Source organism: Pleurodeles waltl, chromosome 4_1 (genome assembly GCF_031143425.1).
Source record: "Pleurodeles waltl isolate 20211129_DDA chromosome 4_1, aPleWal1.hap1.20221129, whole genome shotgun sequence".
Classification (NCBI taxonomy): Eukaryota; Metazoa; Chordata; class Amphibia; order Caudata; family Salamandridae; genus Pleurodeles; species Pleurodeles waltl.
In genome coordinates, this window is record NC_090442.1 from 938814720 (window position 1) to 938840287 (window position 25568).

At 47.0% G+C, this 25568-nt stretch overlaps 1 protein-coding gene across 3 annotated transcripts in view; it reads left to right on the top strand.

The window, feature by feature from the left end:
• BRD1 (bromodomain containing 1) overlaps nucleotides 1-25568 on the top strand; it is a 453076-nt gene that overhangs the window by 389118 nt on the left and 38390 nt on the right. The gene's annotated exons all lie outside the window — the stretch shown is intronic.

A 25568-nucleotide genomic window follows, 5' to 3' on the forward strand; every position in this document is an offset into this window, starting at 1 on the left:
GGCTAAAATGCTTTATTTCTATGGATTTTTTTTTTTTTTTTTAATTGTTCTCAAAACTACAATAAGAGAAAAAATATCTACTAAAACCATACCACTGAGCCCAGGGAAATCAGCAGTAGTAATCATCAGATAAAAAAGATAAAAAACTACATTGAAAAACACTGGAGCATTCTTAGCCAATAGGCTGCATGCAGGTTAACACAGGAGAACCATAAAAACTTTGGCACCGTGCCTTTAAGACCCTGAGCACCTCCAGTATCCCACCATGCCTCAGGGGTGAAGGAGAGGTGACAGTTGGTTCACAGTTAGGTCAGTTCTTTTTTCCGGCTTCTTCTGAGAGGATCCTGGAGCATTGAGCTCTCAGTTTTTCTGATTTTTTCTCAGAAAAATACTTTAGAACAGCGTTTTTTCCTACTTTACTCGACATCTAACATCATTGTCTGAGTTTGGAAGTTTTTTCCTGACAGAAAAATGCCTTCACTTTTTGTGAAATGCCCTTCCTGTGGGAAGAAGAAGTCACTGAGTCATTACAGCTGTCGACGTCGACACAGGTTTTACCTGTCTTGCAGGGAGCAGAACATTGGCTTCCGCCAGCAGATAAGACCACTCCATCTCCAGTGGTCTCCATAAGGAGTGGTTCATCTCGGTCGAGAGCGGCATCGTCGAGGCATGTCTCACCCATCAATTTGTCACCAAGATGGTTGGGGAGCCTTAACAGACCAACAGCCTCCCCGGATTCGCAGTATTCAAGGATGTACTCTCCTACTGCCTCTCTCCTGAGAACACCATCACCGACAGCGCAGGCAGGACAGGCTCGTTCTGCTTCTCGCCAGCCGACCACGAGGCCTGGGCGCTCTGCTACAGCGTCTCGCAGCAGGTCACGTTCCCAGCGATGATCTAGGTCACGATCAAGACACAGAAGGTCGTCCTCTTGGTCATCGTCAGGGTCATCTGTCAGACGATGCTCCCCCACCTTAACAGATTCTCCACCAGCTAGGGTTTCACCAGTGGACGACATCACTACTTTTAATGAGGTGCTGGTCAGGGGAGCACAGAAGCTTAACATAGAGGTTCCAGAACCATCAACCTCCTCATCAGTCATTTTTGAGACTCTACAGCATAGAGCGGTTTCGAAAAAGCTACTGCCGCTAGTGCCTGGTCTGTTGCAGCCAACCATGGACACCTTTTTAGCGCCAGCCACCCTCAAATTGGCTCCTGCTAGGATTTTGAAAAAATATAAAGCGCCTGAACAAGATCCTTTATTTCTTAAAAACTCACTCAGTGGCATCATCCTCCACGGTTCCACCAGACAAAGAGCAGACATCTAGACTCTCTGGGGAGAAAAATGGGCGGCACGGTGGCATCTAGGCAGATATGACCGTTCACTGTGGGACTCTCTGAACAGGTTTACAGGTTTACAGAAAAATTACCTAGAGAGGACAGGCAGGACTTCCAAGAGATCCTTCAAGAGGGAAGTCTGGTCTCCAACCAGGTCATCAGCGCAGCGGCAGATGGGGCAGACTTAGCTGCACATGGATATGCATATGGGATTGGTGCCAGAAGGTCTTCCTGGTTGAGACTGACTGGATTAAAACAGGAAGCACAACAGCGTATCCTGAATCTTCCGTTCAACGGGAATTTGCTGTTTGGTACCCATACGGACGAAGAAATGGCGCGCATGAAGACAGAAGTGGACACCGTGAGGGCAGTAGGCCTGGAGAGGAAGAAAGACTTCAGGCGAAGGTATAGGCCTTATGACAGGTGCCCTTTCCAGCAGAGGGTTCAAACCCCTCACTGGTCCCTGAGGCCACAGCAAAGGCAGGGACGCCCGCTTTTTCAGGCTCGTAAGACCACGAGGGAACGAGGGTCAAGTAGACCACAACAGTCCACACCCAAAGCGCCGGCCAAACAATGAGGACTCACTTCCCTTAACACTGTGCACCACTCCGGTGGGGGGAAGTATCACAGACTTCATTCACGAGTGGCGGTCTATCACAAAAGACAAATGGGTGCTCAACATTGTTGAGAATGGCTACTCTCTTCTTTTCTGACAACCTCCACCGCACTTGCCACCAGCCAAATGCAATCCGTCTCACATCAGCCTATTGCGCAAAGAGGCTCTCGCCCTTTTACGAAAGAAGGCAATAGAAAGAGTTCCAATCGTGCACAGAGGGAAGGGGGTTTACTCCCGTTATTTTCTAGTAGCGAAAAAAGGCCGAGAGGGCATTTTCAGACCAATTCTGGACTTACGGCTACTGAACAAGTACATAAAAAGGCAAAAGTTCAGGATGCTGGCTCTTCACCAGATTTTCCCTCAGCTACATCAGGGAGACTGGATGCGCTCCATCGACCTGCAGGATGCATACTTTCACATCCCGATAGTTCCCAAACATCGGAAATTCCTGCGCTTCCAGATAGCCTCACAGCACTATCAGTTCAAGGTACTACCATTCGGCCTGAAATCTGCCCCCTGCGTTTTTTCGAAATGCGTGGCAGTGGTAGCGGCACATCTACGAAAACAAAAAATCTTCATTTACCCATACCTAGATGATTGGCTACTGAAAGCCTCCTCTCCGGAGCAGGCGAGAACCCATCGGAACATTGTGCTCAAGGTTTTCGAGTCTCTAGGTCTTTAAGTCAACTACCAAAAGTCCAACTTGATTCCAATGCAGAACCTCCACTACCTGGGAGCAATACTAGACACAGAGCTCCAAAGAGTGTATCCTTCGGAGGAACGACTATTATCAATAGAGAAAAAGCGTCAAGACCTGTTAAAATCTGACGCACCTACGGCCCGTCAGGTGACATCTCTGCTGGGCTCCATGGCATCATGCATTTTCATTGTCCCGAATGCCAGGCTACATATGGGGCCTCTCCAAGAGGCGTTGGAAAACAACTGGAGCCAAAGGACAGGTCGCTGGGAGGACAGAGTGTGGCTGCCGATAGCAGCACGTCAGTCATTGCAATGGTGGATGTACAGACCTCACCTGTCAGTAGAGGCTCCGTTTCACCAGGTAATTCCATCCGACACTCTGGTAACGGATGCGTCTCTTCAGGGATGGGGGGCTCATTTAGGTCCCCTTCAAGCTCAGGGCCTGTGGTCCGACAACGAAAGGAACTACCACATCAGTCTGCTGGAGCTCAGAGCGGTCCATCTGGCTCTCAAGTCTTTTGCTCCATCGATTCAGGGGAAATCTCTCCTAATACAAACGGACAATACAACCACAATGTATTATTTGAACAGACAATGGTGAACGAGATCCCTACTTCTTTCTCGGGAGTCCCAAACAATCTGGCATTGTCTCCTGGCCAGAGGAATGTTGCTTACAGCGGTTCACCTTCCAGGTCAACAAAACGTGGAAGCAGATTTCCTGAGCAGACACCTAGAGGACGCCCACGATTGGGTCCTACACGGCGAAGTCGTCGAAGACATCTTCGCTCAATGGGGTCAGCCTCAATTGGATCTCTTCGCAGACGAGGTAAACAGGAAATGCCCAGACTTCGCGTCCAGGTTCTACCGTCCGGGATCTCGAGGGAATGCCCTGTTGATCGACTGGTCAGGGATATTTCTCTACGCTTTTCCACCGATCCCCCTCATACCGGCAGTGATCAACAAACTTTACAGATCCAGCATCAGAATGATTCTCATAGCTCCGCAATGGCCCCATCAGTTCTGGTACACAGATCTCCTCAACCTATCGGAACAACCTCACAGGAGGCTGCAGTGCAGACCGGATCTTCTGAGCAGGATGGAGGGCAGGGTATTGCACCCCAACCTACCCTCTCTGAGCTTGACAGCATGGCTCCTGAATTCCTGCAGTATGGGCACCTAGGGCTCTCGCAGGAGTGCATGAACATCTTGAAGGAGTCCAGACGACCTTCCACGCGGCGTTCTTACACGTTTAAGTGGAAGAGGTTCTACATATGGTGCTGTCAGCAAGGTCAGAATCCCATATGGGCTCAGGAGGAGATCATACTGTCTTACTTACTCCATCTGGCAAAATCCGGTCTGCAGGTATCATCTATTAAGGTACATTTATCTGCCATTACAGCCTATCGTAAATCACCTTCTCAGGAATCCTTCTTTACGAAACCAGTAGTCAAGGATTTCTTAGAAGGTTTGAAAAAGGTTTTTCCGCCGATTCGGAAACCCTCCCCTCCATGGGAGCTGAACATAGTACTGTCAAAACTTATGGGCCCTACTTTCGAACCTATACACAAAGCCTCTTTGCAACACCTTACGTGGAAAACTGCTTTTTTGGTAGCCATTACTTCCGCAAGGAGGGTCAGTGAAATTCAGGCTTTGTCCTCCAAAGAACCGTACACAGTCTTTCATGACAATAGAGTAGTTCTGCAAACTCACCCATCATTCCTATCGAAGGTGGTATCAGAATTCCACATCAATCAGACTATTTCTCTACCAACTTTCTTCCCCAATCCGGAGACTCCGGCGGAGAAAGCGTTGCACTCCCTAGATCTGAAAAGAGTGCTAACATTTTATTTGGATAAAACAAAGTTGATTAGACATTCCAACCACTTGTTTGTAAATTATGGTCATTTGAGAACAGGAGAGGCAGCATCTAAACGAACCATATCAAGATGGATAGTTTCTGTTAATGCACACCAGTTGGCTAACAAACAACTAATTGCTAGACCTAAAGCGCATTCCACAAGAGGAAAAGCGGCTACTGCTGCCCTCCTTAACAATGTTCCAATATCTGAAATTTGTAAGGCTGCTACATGGAAGTCTGTACATACATTTACTAGACATTACTGTTTGGACTCAGATGCAAGAGCAGACGCCCAAGTGGGGCAAACCTCTCTGAGAAATTTGGTTGCATGATACATATCTATTCCTGCACTTCTATTGGACAGTCTGCAGAGTCAAGGGATGGACTTGCTAATCTATTCAATGTTTATGACTATTGATGAGGATCCCCTGGAAGAGAAGGATAAGTTACTTACCTGTAAATCCTAGTTCTCTTCCAGGGGTATCCTCATCAAAGTCATAAACAACCCACCCTCCTCCCCGGACCACGTCTCCTAGAAGTGCAGGACACACTATCTTTCGAATCGGCTACACAGCTTGTCACCGTAAAAAAGTACTGACCTAACTGTGAACCAACTGTCACCTCTCCTTCACCCCTGAGGCATGGTGGGATACTGGAGGTGCTCAGGGTCTTAAAGGCACGGTGCCAAAGTTTTTATGGTTCTCCTGTGTTAACCTGCATGCAGCCTATTGGCTAAGAATGCTCTAGTGTTTTTCAATGTAGTTTTTTATCTTTTTTCTCTGATGATTACTACTGCTGATTTCCCTGGTCTCAGTGGTATGGTTTAAATAGATATTTTTTCTCTTATTGTAGTTTTGAGAACAATTTAAAAAAAAAAAAAAAAAAACTCCATAGAAATAAAGCATTTTAGCCTATTTATGATTATAGTCTGCATTGCTGTTTACACATGTATATATGAGTTTCGTATGAAAATTTGTCTACTAAAAATGCTATATATATTTTTCGTGCATATTTCATACTTTATATATGTGTATTTTATATATGCTCCGGGGTCCCCGCACAAGGGCGGGAATATTCAATGTTTATGACTTTGATGAGGATACCCCTGGAAGAGAACTAGGATTTACAGGTAAGTAACTTATCCATATGTTCGATGGCATGTGTAGCTGCAGATACACATGCTGTGCATATCCCGCCATTTAGTGTTGGGCTCAGAGTGTTACAAGTTGTTTTTCTTCGAAGAAGTCTTTTCGAGTCACGAGATCGAGGGACTCCTCCCATTTCGGCTCCATTGCGCATGGGCGTCGACTCCATCTTAGATTGTTTTCTTTCCGCCATCGGGTTCGGACGTGTTCCTCTTCGCTCCGTGTTTCGGTTTGGAAAGTTAGTTAAATCTCGGAAAACTCGACGGTATTGTTTGCGTTCGGTATCAGGTTAGTTATAGCAGATCAACACCGGATAAAAGAAGAGCTCCGGTAGCCCTTCGGGGCTTCCATTCCCAGACGGGGCCTGGTCGGCCCGACCGTGTGGGTCTTCAAGGCTAATGGAACGGACCCCATTCCGCTTCTGCCCCGAATGCCACAATAAGTATCCTTACACAGACCAGCATTTGGTCTGTAATTTGTGTTTGTCCCCCAAACACAAAGAGAATACCTGCGAGGCCTGCCGGGCATTTCGGTCGAAAAAGACGCTACAGGACCGGAGAGCTCGAAGGCTTCAAATGGCATTGACGCCGTCAGGACAACACGACGTCGAAGAGGAGAAGACTTACTCCATTCCGGATTCGGACTCGGACGAGGCCGAAAGTGAGCAGCCGGCGAAAACCGTGAGTAAAACTGCCCCAGCCAAAACTCACACCAAAATAATGAAAGCCCAGGGGACGCCACCGCCGGCAGGCCATGGCTTAACCCGTAAACACGGTGACCAACCATTGGCACCGAAAAAGGGCACACACGTGTCGAAAACATCCGACTCCGGTTGAGATACCGGTACAGAGTATACTCGGCACCGAGATACTGGTTCCAACCAGACCCGACACCGAGATACCGGCTCCGACCAAAGTCGGCACCGAGAGATCGGCACCCCGAAACCGAAAAAGGTGGCTTCGGAGCCGAAAAAGACTGCGGAAAAAGTTTCAGTGCCGAAACACCCAGCATCAGAGACGAAACAGAGCTCCTATTCTGAAGAACAAGGCCTGTCATCACAACTTCAAGGCCATAAATTTGGACAAGAATTGGAGCTGGGAGAGCCAGACTATACACAAAGAAGGCTCCATATTCAGAAAGACACAGGGAAAATAAGAACTCTTCGACCTATTAAAATGAAAAGGAAACTTGCTTTCCAAGAAACAGATAAACAGCCAAAAGCAAAGGTGGCGAAAGAAAAAACTCCACCACGTTTTTCGCCACAACCATCGCCACAGCACTCACCGCAACTGTCACCAATTGCAACACCCCCTATGATGCAATCTCCAACGCACACAGGGATGACCCAGGATGACCCAGATGCATGGGATCTATATGATGCACCAGTATCTGACAATAGTCCAGACTTCTACCCGGCAAGACCGTCACCACCTGAAGACAGTACTGCTTACATGCAGGTGGTGTCCAGAGCAGCTACTTTTCACAATGTAGCACTGCATGCTGAACCTATTGAGGATGATTTTTTATTTAATACTTTGTCGTCAACACACAGCCAGTACAAGAGTCTGCCGATGTTACCAGGGATGTTAAAACACGCAAAACAAGTGTTTTAAGACCCCATCAAATGCAGAGCCATTACACCTAGGGTGAAAAAAAAGTACAAGCCTCCCCCTACGGACCCTGTGTACATCACGCAACAACTAAAACCTGACTCAGTGGTAGCAGGCGCAGCACGCAAAAGGGCAAACTCACAGACTTCTGGGGATGCACCACCACCCGACAAAGAAAGTCGAAAGTTTGATGCAGCGGGGAAAAGAGTTGCAGCACAGGCAGCCAATCAATGGTGCATTGCCAATTCACAGGCTTTATTGGCAAGATATGACAGGGCTCATTGGGATGAAATGCAGCATTTTATTGAACATCTTCCCAAGGAGTTTCAAAAGCATGCACAGCAAGTGGTGGAGGAGGGCCAAAGTATCTCCAACAACCAGATACGATCGGCAATGGATGCAGCGGACACAGCCGCCAGAACTGTGAACACAGCAGTCACTATTCGGAAAAACGCATGGCTCCGCACCTCCGGATTTAAACCAGAGATCCAACAGGCTGTGCTTAATATGCCTTTTAATGGACAACAGTTGTTTGGGCCGGAGGTGGCTACAGCTATAGAGAAGCTAAAAAAGGACACTGACACGGCCAAAGCCATGGGCGCGCTCTACTCCCCACAGAGCAGAGGCACCTTTAGGAACCCACACTTTAGAGGGGGGTTTCGAGCCCAAAGCACAGAACCCTCAACCTCACAAGCCAGACCCACATACCAGGGCCAGTATCAAAGAGGAGGCTTTCGGAGACAATATAGAGGTGGACAGTTCCCTAAAACCAGAGGGAAATTCCAAAGCCCAAGACCCCACAAACTAAACAGTGACTTCAATGTCACAAATCCCCAACACATAACACCAGTGGGGGGGAGACTCACAGATTATTACAAAAATTGGGAAGAAATAACTACAGACTCGTGGGTCCTAGCCATTATCCAACATGGTTATTGCATATAATTCCTACAATTGCCACCAAATGTGCCTCCAAGAACACACAACATGTCCAAACAGCACTTGGATCCATTACAACTAGAAGTCCAAGCGTTGTTACAAAAAGAGGCAATAGAACTGGTACCCAACCATCAGAAAGGAACAGGTGTTTATTCCCTGTATTTTCTAATACCCAAAAAGGACAAAACTCTGGGACCCATCTTAGATCTCAGAACACTAAATCTTTACATCAAATCAGATCACTTTCACATCGTAACACTTCAAGACGTGATCCCCTTGCTCAAACAACAAAGCTACATGTCAACATTAGATCTCAAGGGTGCGTACTTCCATATACCCATACATACTTCACACAGGAAATACTTAAGGTTTGTAATCCAAGGAGTACATTACCAATTCAAAGTGTTACCATTCGGGATAACAACAGCACCAAGGGTATTTACATACACGTATTCCTGTATCTAGACGATTGGTTAATAAAAACCAACACTCAGAAACAGTGTCTTCAACACACAAAATACGTCATAGAAACCCTTCACAAACTAGGGTTCTCAATAAACTACCTAAAATCACACTTACAACTGTGTCAAATACAACAATACTTAGGAGCGATAATCAACACAAAAAAAGGGATTGCCACTCCAAGTCCACAAAGGGTACAAGCATTCCAAAACGTAATACAAAGCATGCACCCAAACCAACAATATCATGTAAAATTAGTGATGAAACTTCTAGGCATGATCTCTTCATGCATAGCCATTGTCCCAAACGCAAGATCACACATGCAGCCCTTACAACAGTGCCTAGCAAAACAGTGGACACAAGCACAGGGTCAACTTCAAGATCTAGTGTTGATAGACTGCCAAACACACTTCTCGCTTCAGTGGTGGAACCCTATAAATTTAAACCAAGGGCGGCCATTCCAAGACCCAGTGCCTCAAAGTGTGATCACAACAGATGCTTCCATGATGGGGTGGGGAGCACACCTCAACAAGCACAGCATACAGGGTCAATGGGACATTCAACAAAAACAATTTCACATAAATCATTTGGAACTGCTAGCAGTGTTTCTAGCATTAAAAGCATTTCAACCACTAGTAGCCCACAAACACATTCTTGTCAAAACCGACAACATGACAACAATGTGTTATCTCAACAAACAGGGGGGGGGCACACTCATCACAACTGTGTCTCTTAACACAAAAAGTTTGGCATTGGGCAATTCACATTCGCCTGATAACACAATACATCCCAGGCATTCAGAATCAGTTAGCCGACAATCTCAGTCGAGATCACCAGCAAACTCATGAATGGGAAATTCATCCCCAGATCCTACAGGATCACTTCCTCCGCTGGGGAACACCAAACATAGACCTATTTGCAACAAAAGAAAACGCAAAATGCCAAAACTTCGCGTACAGGTAACCACACAGTTGGTCAGGGATATTTGCTTACGCTTTTCCCCCTCTCCCACTCATTCCTTATCTGGTCAACAAACTAAGTCAAAACAAACTCAAACTAATACTCATATCGCCAACCGTGGTACACAACACTGTTGGACTTATCAGTAGTACCTCACATCAAATTACCAAACATACCAGATCTGTTAACACAACACAAACAACAGATCAGACACCCGAATCCAGCATCGCTCAATCTAGCAATCTGGCTCCTGAAGTCTTAGAATTTGGACATTTAAACCTTACACAAGAATGTATGGAGGTCATTAAACAAGCAAGAAAACCTACAACAAGACATTGTTACGCAAACAAATGGAAAATATTTTTTACTACTGCCACACTAATCAGATTCAACCACTACATGCCTCCACAAAGGACATTGTAAGCTACTTATTACACTTACAAAAGTCTAATCTAGCATTCTCTTCCATTAAAATACATCTCACTGCAATATCTGCCTATCTGCAGATTACACATACAACATCGCTTTTTAGAATCCCAGTCATCAAAGCATTTATGGAGGGACTAAAAAGAATCATACCCCCAAGGACACCACCAGTACCTTCATGGAACCTTAATATTGTATTAACACAACTCATGGGACCACCATTCGAACCCATGCACTCTTCTGAGATGCAATACTTAACTTGGAAAGTAGCCTTCCTAGTAGCTATCACATCACTTAGAAGAGTAAGTGAGATACAAGCATTTACTATTCAAGAACCCTTTATACAAACATATAAACATAAAGTGGTTCTCCGTACAAATCCCAAATTCCTACCAAAGGTCATATCACCATTCCACTTAAACCAAACAGTGGAACTCCCAGTCTTCTTTCCACAACCAGACTCAGTAGCCGAAAGAGCCTTACATACATTAGACATAAAAAGAGCACTAATGTATTACATTGACAGAACAAAACAATTTCGTAAAACAAAACAATTGTTCGTAGCCTTCCAAAAACCTCATGCAGGTAATCCTATATCCAAACAAGGCATCGCCAGATGGATAGTTAAATGTATTCAAACTTGCTATATTAAAGCAAAAAGAGATCTACCCATTACACCAAGAGCACATTCCACTAGGAAAAAAGGCGCCACAATGGCCTTTCTGGGAAATATACCTATGATGGAAATTTGTAAGGCAGCCACTTGGTCTACGCCTCATACATTCACTAAGCATTACTGTGTAGATGTGTTAGCAATACAACAAGCCACAGTAGGACAGGCTGTATTAAGAACATTATTTCAGACAACTTCAACTCCTAGAGGCTAAGCCACCGCATTTTGGGGAGATTACTGCTTATTAGTCTATGCACAGCATGTGTATCTGCAGCTACACATGCCACCGAACGGAAAATGTCACTTACCCAGTGTACATCTGTTCGTGGCATGAGACGCTGCAGATTCACATGCGCCCTCCCACCTCCCCGGGAGCCTGTAGCCGTTATTAGTTGAATGAGAATTGTAAATTTGTAAATAAATATTATTTTAATACACATTATGTACATACATACCTACTCCATTGCATGGGCACATCTAGTATACTCACAACTCCTACCTCACCCTCTGCGGGGAAAACAATCTAAGATGGAGTCGACGCCCATGCGCAATGGAGCCGAAAGGGAGGAGTCCCTCGGTCTCGTGGCTCGAAAAGACTTCTCTGAAGAAAAACAACTTGTAACACTCCGAGCCCAACACTAGATGGCAGGATAATGCACAGCATGTGAATCTGCAGCGTCTCATGCCACGAACAGATGTACACTGGGTAAGTGACATTTTCCATATATATATATATATATATATATATATATATATGTTCGATGGCATGTGTAGCTGCAGATACACATGCTATGCATACCCTTCCAACATCTAGTGTTGGGCCCAGAGTGTTACAAGTTGTTTTTCTTCAAAGAAGTCTTTTCAGAGTCACGGGATCGAGTGACTCCTCCTCTCAGTTCAATTGCGCATGGGCATCTGCTCTATTGTTAGATTGTTTTCTTTCAGATTGCTTTCTTTCTGCCGTCGGGTTCGGACGTGTTTCCTCTCTCTGCGAGATTTCGATTTGGAAAACTTTAAAAAATCTTCTTATTCGTCGGTATTGTTTCGATTGCGTTGTCCATCTAGCATTGAACCGGTAGTACGGTCAGAATCTTCTTTTTCACCCTTCGGGGCTTGTGCGCCCATCTCGGGCCTATTGGGCCTACCACATGGAAAGCCTGTTGGATCGGACTTCATTCCGCTTCATCCCTTGGTGCAGCGCAAAGTACCCCTATACAGACCAGCACTTGGTTTGTAATTTGTGCCTCTCTCCAGTCCATCGGGAGGAATATTGTGAGATCATTTTGTTCAAAGAAGTCTCTCAGAGATCGTAGAGCTAGATGACTTGAAATGACGTCAAAAAGCAGTGAACATCTCGGTGTCACTGAAGAAGAGCAGGCACAGACCGCAGTCTCCATCCGAGACACAGACTCCGAACAGGAATCGGAGGACGACACACCCATCACAGCTGGACAGTATGTGAGTACGTCTGCCCCCAAACCCCTGCACAAAAGACATTCTAAGGCCTTGGGTACACCACTGTCGGAAGGCCATGGTGCTGCCCGAAAAAAGACTGTATGCAACCGTCCTTTGGGGTCGGAGCCGAAAAAGGCCACTCTGGCTACTTCGGAGTCAAGTAAATCTTTCAAAGGCTCCATTTCGGACTCCAGTAAAAAAGGCTATTCTTCGGAGTCGAAAATTCGTCAGTCCGCTTGGGAGCCAAGACCTTCCAATACATTTTCGGGACCGAAAAAACGACAACCTTCGGAGCCAAAAAAATCCTCACATACAGAGTGTAGGAAGTTGGCTCTGTATGTACTATTTCAAAGTAAGAAATAGCATGCACAGAGTCCAAGGGTTCCCCTTAGAGGTAAGATAGTGGCAAAAAGAGATCATTCTAATACTCTATTTTATGGTAGTGTGGTCGAGCAGTAGGCTTATCAGAGGTAAGTGTTAAGCATTTGTTGTACACACACAGGCAATAAATGAGGAACACACACTCAAAGACAATTCCAGGCCAATAGGTTTTTATATAGAAAAATATATTTTTTTTGTTAGTTTATTTTAAGAACCACAGGTTCAAGATTTACAAACAATACTTTAAATGAAAGGTATTTCACTTAGGTATCTTAGGAACTTAGAATCATCACAATAGCATGTACAGCTTTGGCAAAAATGGCAATAAGCTATTTTAAAACTAGACAGTGCAAATTTCAACAGTTCCTGGGTGAGGTAAGTATTTGTTAGTTTTGCAGGTAAGTAAACCACCTACAGGGTTCACAGTTGGGTCCAAGGTAGCCCACCGTTGGGGGTTCAGGGCAACCCCAAAGTTACCACACCAGCAGGTCAGGGCCGGTCAGGTGCAGAGGTCAAAGTGGTGCCCAAAACACATAGGCTTCAATGGAGAAGGGGGTGCCCCGTTTCCAGTCTGCCAGCAGGTAGGTACCCGCGTCTTCGGAGGGCAGACCAGGGGGGTTTTGTAGGGCACCGGGGGGGACACAAGTCAGCACAAAAAGTACACTCTCAGCGGCACGGGGAGGCCGGGTGCAGAGTGCAAAAAGGCGTCAGGTTTGCAATGGAGTTCAATGGGAGACCCAGGGGTCTCTTCAACGAAGCAGGCAGGCAAGGGGGGGGGCTCCTCTGGGTAGCCACCACCTGGGCAAGGGAGAGGGCCACCTGGGGGTCGCTTCTGCACTGGAGGTCGGATCCTTCAGGTCCTGGGGGCTGCGGGTGCAGTGTCTTTACCAGGCGTCGGGTTCTTAGAAGCAGGCAGTCGCGGTCAGGGGGAGCCTCTGGATTCCCTCTGCAGGCATCGCTGGGGGGGCCTATGGGGGGTCAGCTCTGGCTATTCACAGGTTCGCAGTCGCCGGGGAGTCCTCCCTGTAGTGTTGGTTCTCCGCAGGTCAAGCCGGGGGTGTCGGGTGCAGAGTGGAAAGTCTCACGCTTCCAGCGGAAAACGTGTGGTCTTTAAAGGTTGCTTCTTTGTTGCAAAGTTGCAGTCTTTGTGGAACAGGGCTGCTGTCTTCGGGAGGTCTTGGTCCTTTTAGATGCAGGATAGTCCTCTGAGGCTTCAGAGGTCGCTGGACCCTGGGGGACGCGTCGCTGTTGCAGTTTTTCTTGAAGTGGGGAGACAGGCCGGTAGGGCTAGGGCCAAAGCAGTTGGTGTCTCCGTCTTCTCTGCAGGGCTTTCAGGTCAGCAGTCCTTCTTCGTCTTCAGGTTGCAGGAATCTATCTTGCTGGGTTGTGGGGGCCCCTAAATACTCAATTTAGGGGTGTGTTTAGGTCTGGGGGGTTAGTAGCCAATGGCAACTAGCCCTGAGGGTGGCTACACCCTCTTTGTGCCTCCTCCCTGAGGGGAGGGGGGCACATCCCTAATCCTATTGGGGGAATCCTCCATCTGCAAGATGGAGGATTTCTAGAAGTCAGAGTCACCTCAGCTCAGCACTCCTTAGGGGTTGTCCTGACTGGCCAGTGACTCCTCCTTGTTTTTCTCATTATCTCCTCCGACCTTGCGCCAAAAGTGGGGCCGTGGCCGGAGGGGGCGGGCATCTCCACTAGCTGGAATGCCCTGTGGCCCTATAACAAAGGGGGTGAGCCTTTGAGGCTCACCGCCAGGTGTTACAGTTCCTGCAGGGGGAGGTGAGAAGCACCTCCACTCAGTACAGGCTTTGTTACTAGCCACAGAGAGACAAAGGCACTCTCCCCATGTGGCCAGCAACATGTCTGGTGTGTGGCAGGCTGGCAAAACTAGTCAGCCCACACTGGAAGTCGGGTATGTTTTCAGGGGGCATCTCTAAGATGCCCTCTGGGGTGTATTTCACAATAAAATGTACACTGGCATCAGTGTGCTTTTATTGTGCTGAGAAGTTTGATACCAAACTTCCCAGTTTTCAGTATAGCCATTATGGTGCTGTGGAGTTCGTGTATGACTGACTCCCAGACCATATACTCTTATGGCTACCCTGCACTTACAATGTCTAAGGTTTTGCTTAGACACTGTAGGGGCATAGTGCTCATGCACCTATGCCCTCACCTATGGTATAGTGCACCCTGCCTTAGGGCTGTAAGGCCTGCTAGAGGGGTGACTTATCTATGCCATAGGCAGTGTGAGGTTGGCAGGGCACTCTGAGGGGAGTGCCATGTCGACTTAGTCATTTTCTCCCCATCAGCACACACAAGCTGGCAAGCAGTGTGTCTGTGCTGAGTGAGGGGTCCCCAGGGTGGCATAAGACATGCTGCAACCCTTAGAGACCTTCCCTGGCATCAGGGTCCTTGGTACCAGGGGTACCAGTTACAAGGGACTTAACCTGGATGCCAGGGTGTGCCAATTGTGTAAACAAAGGTACAGGTTTAGGGAAAGAACACTGGTGCTGGGGCCTGGTTAGCAGGCCTCAGCACACTTTCAAATCATAAATTGGCATCAGCAAAGGCAAAAAGTCAGGGGGTAACCATGCCAAGGAGGCATTTCCTTACATAGAGTAACAAGGACTTTCAAAAAATTGAGAGAAACCCAAAACACCTCTGTGGAAGAGCCTGACATTGAGCCCATTTTGCAAATCATGGATGAGAGACAATCCAGAATACACATCCATAAAGAGACAGGAAGGATTGTCACTGCACCTCCTTTAAAAACAAAAAGAAAACTGGCTTTCCAAGAGGAACTGGACTCTGTACAGCCACCAGCATATGTGCAAAAACAAAAGGAGAAGCCAATACCTCTTCATACTTCTCCTCCTCATTCTCCACAATTACCTGTCCCACCTTACACCAGCCTACCACCAATGCCTTCTCCAACATATTCATTTTTTTCACAAGGAGATACTGCAGACCCATGGGATCTTTATGACCCTGATCCCATCCCAGATAATGACCCAGATACTTACCCATCAAAACCATCTCCACCAGAAGATACCACTGCATACAATCAGGTCATTTCCAGGGCAGCAGCTTTATCATGGGGTAACCATGCATTCAGAGCCATTGGAAGAAGTATTCTTATTTAATACACTATCTTCTACACATGCCAAATACCAGTGTCTCCCAGTGTTACCAGTAATGTTAAAACACGCACACCAAATTTTTAGCGAGCCTGTAAAATCTAGGATTATCACACCTACCATTGATAAAAAGTATAAGCCTGCACCCTCTGACCCAGATTATATTAGTCATCAGGTGCCTCCGGATTCAGTGGTAGTCAGTGCATCAAGAAAGAGGGCAAATAGCCAGTCTTCAGGAGATGCACCGCCTCCTGATAAGGAGAGCAGAAAATGTGATGCAGCGGGGGGAAAAGAGTTGTTAGACAGGCAGCGAATCAATGGAGAATTGCTAATTCTCAGGCACTTCAAGCCCGCTATGATAGGACCCATTGGGATGAAATGCAAGATATTATACAGCATATCCCAAAGGAGCACCAGAAGAGGGCACAGCAAGTAGTTGAAGAGGGACAAGCGATTAGTAATAATCAAATAAGATCTGCCCTTGATGCTGCTGATACAGCTGCAAGGAGCGTAAACACTGCCATCACAATTAGAAGACATGCATGGCTGCGCTCCTTTGGTTTTAAACCAGAAATTCAACAGGCTGTACTTACCATGCCTTTTGATTAAAAAAAAAAGCACCTCTTTGGCCCAGAAGTGGACACCACTATTGAAAATCTGAGAAAGGACTCCGATACTGCGAAAGCAATGGGCGCTTTGTACACCACCCCATATAGAGGTCCATTTCGCAGGCCACAGTTTCGAGGAGGTTTTAAACCACAATCCTTCGAGGCTTCCACCTCCCAAACAAAGCAACCACAACAAACCCAGTATCAACGAGGTGGGTTTAGAGGATCATATAGGGGTCAATACTTTAGAAATAAACAACAACACAACCTAAACAGTGACTTCCCTCCGTTCCACTCCACACATCTCCTGTTGGGGGAAGACTACAGGAGTTCCACTCTCTTGATCAAAATGTCACCACAGACAACTGGGTATTATCAATTATTCGCAATGGCTATTGCCTAGAATTGATAACCACCCCTCCAAACATTCCGCCAAGATAATACAAGTTGTTCCCCGAACATACAGTTCTGTTACAAGAGGTACAATCTCTACTGTTCAAACAAGCAATAGAATTAGTTCCACAGTCCCAAAAAGGAACAGGAGTATTCTCACTATACTTCATAATTCCCAAAAAAGATGGCACCCTCAGTCCCATATTAGATCTCAAGCCCCTCAGTCTATACATCTTGTCAGAGCACTTTCACATGGTAACTCTGCAAAATGTTATTCCACTATTGCAAAAACAAGATTTTATGACTGCTCTAGACCTCAAGGATGCGTATTTCCACATACCCATCCACCTAGCTCACAGAAAATACCTCAGGTTTGTCATAGCAGGAAAACACTACCAGTTCAAAGTATTGCCATTTGGCATAACAGCTCCAAGGTTGTTCACAAAGTGTCTAGCACTATTTGTGGCATACTTATGAAGACAACACATCCATGTCTTTCCATATTTAGACGATTGGCTAATAAAATCAAGCAATCTTACACAATGCCAAAAATAAACTCGTTATGTGATAGAAACTCTGCACACACTAGGGTTTTCTATAAACTACCAAAAGTCACCCCTTAAACCAGCACAAGTACAACCGTAGCTAGGCGCTATCCTAAATACTCAGCTAGCTCTAGCGTATCCAAATATACAAAGGATACAAGCTTTCCAAATCTTAATACCACTCATACAGCCAAATCAACAATACAATGTAAGATTTATCATGACGATTCTAGGAATGATGGCATCTTGCATAGCAATAGTCCCACATGCCAGATTAGACATGAGGCCTGTAGGACGTTGGCTCTGTATGTGCTATTTCAAAGTAAGGAATAGCATGCACAGAGTCCAAGGGTTCCCCTTAGAGGTAAAATAGTGGTAAAAATAGATAATACTAATGCTCTATTTTGTGGTAGTGTGGTCGAGCAGTAGGCTTATCCAAGGAGTAGTGTTAAGCATTTGTTGTACATACACATAGACAATAAATGAGGTACACACACTCAGAGACAAATCCAGCCAATAGGTTTTTATATAGAAAAATATCTTTTCTTAGTTTATTTTAAGAACCACAGGTTCAAATTCTACATGTAATATCTCATTCGAAAGGTATTGCAGGTAAGTACTTTAGGAACTTCAAATCATCAAAATTGCATGTATACTTTTCAAGTTATTGACAAATAGCTGTTTTAAAAGTGGACACTTAGTGCAATTTTTACAGTTCCTAGGGGAGGTAAGTATTTGTTAGGTTAACCAGGTAAGTAAGACACTTACAGGGCTTAGTTCTTGGTCCAAGGTAGCCCACCGTTGGGGGTTCAGAGCAACCCCAAAGTCACCACACCAGCAGCTCAGGGCCGGTCAGGTGCAGAGTTCAAAGTGGTGCCCAAAACACATAGGCTAGAATGGAGAGAAGGGGGTGCCCCGGTTCCGGTCTGCTTGCAGGTAAGTACCCGCGTCTTCGGAGGGCAGACCAGGGGGGTTTTGTAGGGCACCGGGGGGGACACAAGTCCACACAGAAATTTCACCCTCAGCGGCGCGGGGGCGGCCGGGTGCAGTGTAGAAACAAGCGTTGGGTTCGCAATGTTAGTCTATGAGAGATCTCGGGATCTCTTCAGCGCTGCAGGCAGGCAAGGGGGGGATTCCTCGGGGAAACCTCCACTTGGGCAAGGGAGAGGGACTCCTGGGGGTCACTTCTCCAGTGAAAGTCCGGTCCTTCAGGTCCTGGGGGCTGCGGGTGCAGGGTCTCTCCCAGGCGTCGGGACTTTGGATTCAAAGAGTCGCGGTCAGGGGAAGCCTCGGGATTCCCTCTGCAGGCGGCGCTGTGGGGGCTCAGGGGGGACAGGTTTTGGTACTCACAGTATCAGAGTAGTCCTGGGGTCCCTCCTGAGGTGTTGGATCGCCACCAGCCGAGTCGGGGTCGCCGGGTGCAGTGTTGCAAGTCTCACGCTTCTTGCGGGGAGCTTGCAGGGTTCTTTAAAGTTGCTGGAAACAAAGTTGCAGCTTTTCTTGGAGCAGGTCCGCTGTCCTCGGGAGTTTCTTGTCTTTTCGAAGCAGGGGCAGTCCTCAGAGGATGTCGAGGTCGCTGGTCCCTTTGGAAGGCGTCGCTGGAGCAGGATCTTTGGGAGGCAGGAGACAGGCCGGTGAGTTTCTGGAGCCAAGGCAGTTGTCGTCTTCTGGTCTTCCGCTGCAGGGGTTTTCAGCTGCTCAGTCCTTCTTCTTGTAGTTGCAGGAATCTAATTTTCTAGGGTTCAGGGTAGCCCTTAAATACTAAATTTAAGGGCGTGTTTAGGTCTGGGGGGTTAGTAGCCAATGGCTACTAGCCCTGAGGGTGGGTACACCCTCCTTGTGCCTCCTCCCAAGGGGAGGGGGTCACAATCCTAACCCTATTGGGGGAATCCTCCATCTGCAAGATGGAGGATTTCTAAAAGTTAGAGTCACTTCAGCTCAGGACACCTTAGGGGCTGTCCTGACTGGTCAGTGACTCCTCCTTGTTTTTCTCATTATTTTCTCCGGCCTTGCCGCCAAAAGTGGGGCCTGGCCGGAGGGGGCGGGCAACTCCACTAGCTGGAGTGTCCTGCTGGGTTGGCACAAAGGAGGTGAGCCTTTGAGGCTCACCGCCAGGTGTGACAATTCCTGCCTGGGGGAGGTGTTAGCATCTCCACCCAGTGCAGGCTTTGTTACTGGCCTCAGAGTGACAAAGGCACTCTCCCCATGGGGCCAGCAACATGTCTCGGTTTGTGGCAGGCTGCTAAAACTAGTCAGCCTACACAGATAGTCGGTTAAGTTTCAGGGGGCACCTCTAAGGTGCCCTCTGTGGTGTATTTTACAATAAAATGTACACTGGCATCAGTGTGCATTTATTGTGCTGAGAAGTTTGATACCAAACTTCCCAGTTTTCAGTGTAGCCATTATGGTGCTGTGGAGTTCGTGTTTGACAGACTCCCAGACCATATACTCTTATGGCTACCCTGCACTTACAATGTCTAAGGTTTTGTTTAGACACTGTAGGGGTACCATGCTCATGCACTGGTACCCTCACCTATGGTATAGTGCACCCTGCCTTAGGGCTGTAAGGCCTGCTAGAGGGGTGGCTTACCTATACTGCATAGGCAGTGAGAGGCTGGCATGGCACCCTGAGGGGAGTGCCATGTCGACTTACTCGTTTTGTCCTCACTAGCACACACAAGCTGGCAAGCAGTGTGTCTGTGCTGAGTGAGAGGTCTCCAGGGTGGCATAAGACATGCTGCAGCCCTTAGAGACCTTCCTTGGCATCAGGGCCCTTGGTACTAGAAGTACCAGTTACAAGGGACTTATCTGGATGCCAGGGTCTGCCAATTGTGGATACAAAAGTACAGGTTAGGGAAAGAACACTGGTGCTGGGGCCTGGTTAGCAGGCCTCAGCACACTTTCAATTGTAAACATAGCATCAGCAAAGGCAAAAAGTCAGGGGGCAACCATGCCAAGGAGGCATTTCCTTACACAACCCCCCCCCCCAAACGAAAGAGGATGAGACTAACCTTTCCCAAGAGAGTCTTCATTTTCTAAGTGGAAGAACCTGGAAAGGCCATCTGCATTGGCATGGGCAGTCCCAGGTCTGTGTTCCACTATAAAGTCCATTCCCTGTAGGGAGATGGACCACCTCAACAGTTTAGGATTTTCACCTTTCATTTGCATCAGCCATTTGAGAGGTCTGTGGTCAGTTTGAACTAGGAAGTGAGTCCCAAAGAGGTATGGTCTCAGCTTCTTCAGGGACCAAACCACAGCAAAGGCCTCCCTCTCAATGGCACTCCAACGCTGCTCCCTGGGGAGTAACCTCCTGCTAATGAAAGCAACAGGCTGGTCAAGGCCATCATCATTTGTTTGGGACAAAACTGCCCCTATCCCATGTTCAGAGGCATCAGTCTGCACAATGAACTGCTTAGAATAATCTGGAGCTTTTAGAACTGGTGCTGAGCACATTGCTTGTTTCAGGGTGTCAAAGGCCTGTTGGCATTCCACAGTCCAGTTCACTTTCTTGGGCATTTTCTTGGAGGTGAGTTCAGTGAGGGCCGTCACAATGGATCCATATCCCTTCACAAACCTCCTGTAATACCCAGTCAAGCCAAGGAATGCCCTGACTTGAGTCTGGGTTTTTGGAGCTACCCAGTCCAGAATAGTCTGGATCTTGGGTTGGAGTGGCTGAACTTGGCCTCCACCTACAAGGTGGCCCAAGTAAACCACAGTTCCCTGCCCTATCTGGCATTTGGATGCCTTGATAGAGAGGCCTGCAGATTGCAGAGCCTTCAAAACCTTCTTCAGGTGGACCAGGTGATCCTGCCAGGTGGAGCTAAAGACGGCAATATCATCAAGATAAGCTGTGCTAAAGGACTCCAAGCCAGCAAGGACTTGATTCACCAACCTTTGGAAGGTGGCAGGGGCATTCTTTAAACCAAAGGGCATAACAGTAAACTGATAATGCCCATCAGGTGTGGAGAATGCTGTTTTCTCTTTTGCTCCAGGTGCCATTTTTATTTGCCAGTACCCTGCTGTCAAGTCAAAGGTACTTAAGAATTTGGCAGCACCTAATTTATCTATGAGCTCATCAGCTCTTGGGATTGGATGAGCATCTGTCTTGGTGACAGAATTGAGGCCTCTGTAGTCCACACAAAACCTCATCTCTTTCTTTCCATCTTTGGTGTGAGGTTTGGGGACTAAGACCACTGGGCTAGCCCAGGGGCTGTCAGAGCGCTCAATTACTCCCAATTCCAGCATCTTGTGGACTTCCACCTTGATGCTTTCCTTAACATGGTCAGATTGTCTAAAGATTTTGTTCTTGACAGGCATGCTGTCTCCTGTGTCCACATCATGGGTACACAGGTGTGTCTGACCAGGGGTTAAGGAGAAGAGTTCAGGAAACTGTTGTAGGACTCTCCTACAATCAGCTTGCTGTTGGCCAGAGAGGGTGTCTGAGTAGATCACTCCATCTACTGTGCCATCTTTTGGGTCTGATGACAGAAGATCAGGGAGAGGTTCACTCTCTGCCTCCTGATCCTCATCTGTTACCATCAACAGATTGACATCAGCCCTGTCGTGGAAGAGTTTAAGGCGGTTTACATGGATCACCCTCTTGGGGCTCCTGCTTGTGCCCAGGTCCACCAGGTAGGTGACCTGACTCTTCCTTTCTAGTACTGGGTAAGGGCCACTCCATTTGTCCTGGAGTGCCCTGGGAGCCACAGGCTCCAGAACCCAGACTTTCTGCCCTGGTTGGAACTCAACCAGTGCAGCCTTTTGGTCATACCAAAACTTCTGGAGCTGTTGGCTGGCCTCAAGGTTTTTGGTTGCCTTTTCCATGTACTCTGCCATTCTAGAGCGAAGGCCAAGTACATAGTCCACTATGTCCTGTTTAGGCTCATGGAGAGGTCTCTCCCAGCCTTCTTTAACAAGGGCAAGTGGTCCCCTTACAGGATGACCAAACAGAAGTTCAAAGGGTGAGAATCCTACTCCCTTCTGTGGCACCTCTCTGTAAGCGAAAAGCAGACATGGCAAGAGGACATCCCATCTCCTTTTGAGCTTTTCTGGGAGCCCCATGATCATGCCTTTTAATGTCTTGTTGAATCTCTCAACCAAGCCATTAGTTTGTGGATGGTATGGTGTAGTGAATTTATAAGTCACTCCACACTCATTCCACATGTGCTTTAGGTATGCTGACATGAAGTTGGTACCTCTGTCAGACACCACCTCCTTAGGGAAACCCACTCTGGTAAAGATACCAATGAGGGCCTTGGCTACTGCAGGGGCAGTAGTCGACCTAAGGGGAATAGCTTCAGGATACCTGGTAGCATGATCCACTACTACCAGGATATACATATTTCCTGAGGCTGTGGGAGGTTCCAGTGGACCAACTATGTCCACACCCACTCTTTCAAAGGGAACCCCCACCACTGGAAGTGGAATGAGGGGGGCCTTTGGATGCCCACCTGTCTTACCACTGGCTTGACAGGTGGGGCAGGAGAGGCAAAACTCCTTAACCATGTTGGACATATTGGGCCAGTAGAAGTGGTTGACTAACCTCTCCCACGTCTTGGTTTGTCCCAAATGTCCAGCAAGGGGAATGTCATGGGCCAATGTTAGGATGAACTTCCTGAACAGCTGAGGCACTACCACTCTCCTAGTGGCACCATGTTTGGGGTCTCTGGCCTCAGTGTACAGGAGTCCATCTTCCCAATAGACCCTATGCGTTCCATTTTTCTTGCCTTTGGACTCTTCAGCAGCTTGCTGCCTAAGGCCTTCAAGAGAGGGACAGGTTTCTTGTCCCTTACACAGCTCCTCCCTTGAGGGTCCCCCTGGGCCTAAGAGCTCAACCTGATAAGGTTCAAGCTCCAAAGGCTCAGTTCCCTCAGAGGGCAGAACTTCTTCCTGAGAAGAGAGGTTCCCTTTCTTTTGCTGTGTTGTAGTTGGTTTCCCAACTGACTTTCCTGTTCTCTTGGTAGGCTGGGCCATTCTTCCAGACTCCAGCTCTACTTGTTCACCCTGTGCCTTGCATTGTGCTCTTGTTTTCACACACACCAGTTCAGGGATACCCAGCATTGCTGCATGGGTTTTTAGTTCTACCTCAGCCCAGGCTGAGGACTCCAGGTCATTTCCAAGCAGACAGTCCACTGGGATATTTGAGGAGACCACCACCTGTTTCAGGCCATTGACCCCTCCCCATTCTAAAGTAACCATTGCCATGGGATGTACTTTTCTCTGATTGTCAGCGTTGGTGACTGTGTAAGTTTTTCCAGTCAGGTATTGGCCAGGGGAAACCAGTTTCTCTGTCACCATGGTGACACTGGCACCTGTATCCCTCAGGCCCTCTATTCTAGTCCCATTAATTAAGAGTTGCTGTCTGTATTTTTGCATGTTAGGCGGCCAGACAGCTAGTGTGGCTAAATCCACCCCACCCTCAGAAACTAGAATAGCTTCAGTGTGGACCCTGATTTGCTCTGGGCACACTGTTGATCCCACTTGGAGACTAGCCATACCACTGTTACCTGGATGGGAGTTTGGAGTGGAACCTTTCTTGGGACAGGCCTTGTCTCCAGTTTGGTGTCCATGCTGTTTACAGCTATGACACCAGGCCTTTTTGGGATCAAAGTTTTTACCCTTGTACCCATTGTTTTGTGAAGAGGCTCTGGGCCCACCCTCCTGTGCAGGTTTTTGGGGGCCTGTAGAAGACTCTTTACTATTTTTAGTTTTGGTTGTCTCATCACCCTTCCCCTGGGGAGTCTTTGTGACCCCTTTCTTTTGGTCACCCCCTGTTGAAGTCTTGGACACCCTTGTCTTGACCCAATGGTCCGCCTTCTTTCCCAATTCTTGGGGAGAAATTGGTCCTAGGTCTACCAGATGCTGATGCAGTTTATCATTGAAACAATTACTTAACAGGTGTTCTTTCACAAATAAATTGTACAGCCCATCATAATTACTTACACCACTGCCTTGAATCCAACCATCTAGTGTTTTCACTGAGTAGTCAACAAAGTCAACCCAGGTCTGGCTCGAGGATTTTTGAGCCCCCCTGAACCTAATCCTGTACTCCTCAGTGGAGAATCCAAAGCCCTCAATCAGGGTACCCTTCATGAGGTCATAAGATTCTGCATCTTTTCCAGAGAGTGTGAGGAGTCTATCCCTACACTTTCCAGTGAACATTTCCCAAAGGAGAGCACCCCAGTGAGATCTGTTCACTTTTCTGGTTACACAAGCCCTCTCAAAAGCTGTGAACCACTTGGTGATGTCATCACCATCTTCACATTTTGTCACAATCCCTTTGGGGATTTTTAACATGTCAGGAGAATCTCTGACCCTATTTATATTGCTGCCACCATTGATGGGTCCTAGGCCCATCTCTTGTCTTTCCCTTTCTATGGCTAGGAGCTGTCTCTCTAAAGCCAATCTTTTGGCCATCCTGGCTAACAGGAGGTCATCTTCACTGAGAGCATCCTCAGTGATTTCAGAAATGTGGGACCCTCCTGTGAGGGACTCACTATTTCTGACTAACACAGTTGGAGACAGGACTTGAGGGGTCCTGTTCTCCCTATTTAGGACTGGAGGAGGGACATTGGCCTCCAAGTCACTAATTTCTTCCTCTGTGATGTCATCATCAGAGGGGTTGGCTTTTTCAAACTCTGCCAACAGCTCCTGGAGCTGAATTTTGGTAGGTCTGGAGCCAATGGTTATTTTCTTTATATTACAGAGAGACCTTAGCTCCCTCATCTTAAGATGGAGGTAAGGTGTGGTGTCGAGTTCCACCACCTGCATCTCTGTATCAGACATTATTCTGCTAAGAGTTGGAATACTTTTTAAAGAATCTAAAACTGTTTCTAGAATCTAATTTCAAACTTTTAACAAACTTTTAACTCTAAAAGACAATGCTAAACAGGGACTTAACACACAAGGCCCTAGCAGGACTTTTAAGAATTTAGAAAAATTTCAAATTGCAAAAATGAATTTCTAATGACAATTTTGGAATTTGTCGTGTGATCAGGTATTGGCTGAGTAGTCCAGCAAATGCAAAGTCTTGTACCCCACCGCTGATCCACCAATGTAGGACGTTGGCTCTGTATGTGCTATTTCAAAGTAAGGAATAGCATGCACAGAGTCCAAGGGTTCCCCTTAGAGGTAAAATAGTGGTAAAAATAGATAATACTAATGCTCTATTTTGTGGTAGTGTGGTCGAGCAGTAGGCTTATCCAAGGAGTAGTGTTAAGCATTTGTTGTACATACACATAGACAATAAATGAGGTACACACACTCAGAGACAAATCCAGCCAATAGGTTTTTATATAGAAAAATATATTTTCTTAGTTTA